The sequence below is a fragment of the Apium graveolens genome, chromosome 1 (genome assembly GCF_009905375.1).
Source record: "Apium graveolens cultivar Ventura chromosome 1, ASM990537v1, whole genome shotgun sequence".
Lineage (NCBI taxonomy): Eukaryota > Viridiplantae > Streptophyta > Magnoliopsida > Apiales > Apiaceae > Apium > Apium graveolens.
Window position 1 is genome coordinate 152,298,546 of NC_133647.1, and position 3,123 is coordinate 152,301,668.

A 3,123-nucleotide genomic window follows, 5' to 3' on the forward strand; every position below is an offset into this window, starting at 1 on the left:
AGCTTCAAAGAAAAGAGAGAACAAAGGAAAAAGGCAAAATGGAGATAATAGTTATTTAAGTAAACAGTATTCGACACCCCAATTTACATTGAATAATAAATAATAGGTTATGATGAGTCTGATGCCAACAAAATAGTTACAGTTACGTCATCCAGGCTTGTACAATAAGCACAACTTGTCTAATATCAGTCATGATGAAATCTTTGTTGGAAGTAAGTGTAATAACCAGTATTTCTAATATTTGAAATAATTAAAATTTTTGAATAAATTTTTAAATTTTTACTTGTAATTTTTTTTATTGCTTAGAGGAAACTTAAGATCTGAGATTTGAAGATATAATATTAATGTACCCTACTAATCTGGTAGCCCCGATGTAAGCAATCTACAAAATTGTGTAGGATACACAGTAGTGCTATTCTACTAGAAGGATAGCTTTTTTATTGGAGTAAAATTGTTTAAGCAGAAGAACCTACTAGTATCCCGGTCTTCATCCCGAAGGATCCGTAAAATGTTTCGTCAAAATGTATAATCTCATTCAAGGAAGTAATGTCATCAAGATTAACTATCACTTTATCTAGCACAAACCATGTGCCATCGCTAGTTCGCTAATGTATCCCCCATCTAGCTCAACCAAGATCCTCAAAGAAGCCACCTCAAATGGAAGTCTTAACGTAGATTTATTAGTTGGAGAGATACCATTTGTGAACACTCCCTTCTATTTCACAATAATATGCAACTATTAGAGGAAACAAGATGTTAGTTGTTTTTCTGCAGAATAGTATTAATTAAGATAATCTGATGGTGCAAAAGTTAATTAACTTAACCATCAAAGGGAATATTGGAAAGACTTGGTTAACATCAGACACCACTCTACCAGTGTATCTCACTGTGTATTTCTCTTTGACATAATAGCGGATTAGCTGTTTTGGCAAAAAGAGAACTAACAGATGTGATTCTGAGTATATTTACAGAAGAAACTAAAATATAAATTGTTGATAAAGTCCAAAGAAATTACATTTTTGTAATCAGGGTTGTCGAATGCGGCTCTCAGATTCCTAGGTAAAAACATCTTCCCTTCTGAAATCTTGTTGTGTCCTTGACATGTTGCCATTTTCCTGAAATATAAAATAAACATTATTTTATGTACGGTTTTTAATAATCGGGTAGTTCTACATAATATATTATTGGTGTTTGATCACACCTTCATCAAAGAGAAGGAATCCATTGGTTCCGGGATATTTTTTAAGAGCAATAACATATGTAGCTCGAGGTCCATAGATTCCCATGACTACAACAAATTCATCTATTCTTGTTACCCCTGTTAGTTTATCTCATGGACACATACTAAAGATGGTACATACAGTGAAATTTATAGTCCAACATGGTTTAAGGAAAAAAATGGGTTTTTTATACTTCAGGGGAGAAAATGAACGATTTCACATAATGAGGGTTTATGGTTATATCGGTGCAAACTTTTTTGAATATCGAATGGTTAATGACTGATATACCCCCTCCGATTCATACCTTTTTGTGGCCCATAAGTACAGGGGTAAAAAGGTTCATTTTTGTACTTCGTGGGTGAAAGGAACACTTTTGTACCTTGGGGCTACATGGTACATTTGCGTAAACCTCATAACTTAAATGTTCATTAAACCATTTATCAATTAAACTTAACCAAGTAAGGTAGGCCTGCAGATTTAGCTAATCTCAACTGGTTCCTATCCTTCCTGTTTTATATATCGAATGTAGAAGTCGATAATTTCTCTAGTAATGATCCATTACAAAAATTAAAATACTCAACGCTCATATGTCTCCTATATCTTTCCCTCAACCTCTTATTACTATAAAGAATATCCATTACGTTATAACGCAGATGATGACTATTATAATTTTAGTAAATTTAAATTTCGTACTTCTATCTATACATATGAAATGCAATAATAATTAGGAAATTCAAAAATAATATTTTTATTTTAAAAAAAATTATTCGTCTTATATAAATGATCTAAGAACAATTGATAAAGTATTGTTGATTTTTTTTATAAATTATTTGAGTTTGTTAATTTTCTTTATAAATTATTCGAGTCAGCTGACTAATTAGAACTATACTCCAAACATATATTTTCTTACTAATCCAGGATTATATTAAATAATCAAAAGGGAAATACAAAGTTTTAAGCTTGAGATGGGTATGTAAACCCAAAGCATCATCCTTTATACAAAAGCAAGAAACTGTAATATTGGACCTACCGGAGGATCTAAAATAAAGGACAAGATTTAAGATAAAAAATAATATAACACCACTAGGACTGAGAAACTAGATACTGAAGATATCAAGCTGAATCATTCTGGTCCCTCGGCATTTTATCAAACATTACCATTTGAAGGAGCACATCTTCCATATCCATAAGTTCTTCTATCTGAACCTCCTGGGCTTCAATTTCTGGATCGAGCACTTCTTCAGTATGAACATTATTCACTTGCTTTTTTATAGGCTTCACGTTGCTCAAATATTTCTGCAGATTTCCACACAGAGCAGCATCAACCATATCCTTAGGATAAATATCAGCAAAAACTTCCTTCTTGAGGTCTACTGAGTTAGCCTTAAAGACTTTAAAAATGTTGCCCAAAACACCATCCCCCAAAATATGTATCGCCTCCTGACTTGGAGCCCTATCATTTTCGAAGCTATAACCTTCATACATCTTATCTTTACCTTTTGCATTTTGCTCGAATATCAAGGTTGTTGATGTTATTATCGGCAACTTGAGTTGTTTCATTGGAAAAAACATTTACTTGATTTTCATTGATCACATTTAGAGACACATTGATATTCACCGGTGCCTGGTGTTCAGCAACTTTATTCACCACATTGGAGCGTACCAACACTTGATTCTCATTTTTAGCCACGGTGTTAAGTGTTCCATCATTTACGTAATAAATGAGCATCCCCATATCACCAAGGTCACGGTTGAGTAGTAATTCAACAGCATCCTCAAAGAGGTCCATGTATAAAACTGCTTCATTGATATCTAAAACATATACATGCGAGTTTGACTAAGTAATGGCTTGACTAATGTAAGATCCGGGAATTTTGTGACTATAATATAATTAAATTAAATG

At 32.8% G+C, this 3,123-nt stretch overlaps 1 pseudogene; it reads right to left on the reverse strand.

The window, feature by feature from the left end:
• Nucleotides 1-455: 455 nt before the first annotated feature.
• LOC141708281 (sedoheptulose-1,7-bisphosphatase, chloroplastic-like) lies at nt 456-2,705 on the reverse strand (annotated as a pseudogene).
• Nucleotides 2,706-3,123: the final 418 nt, after the last annotated feature.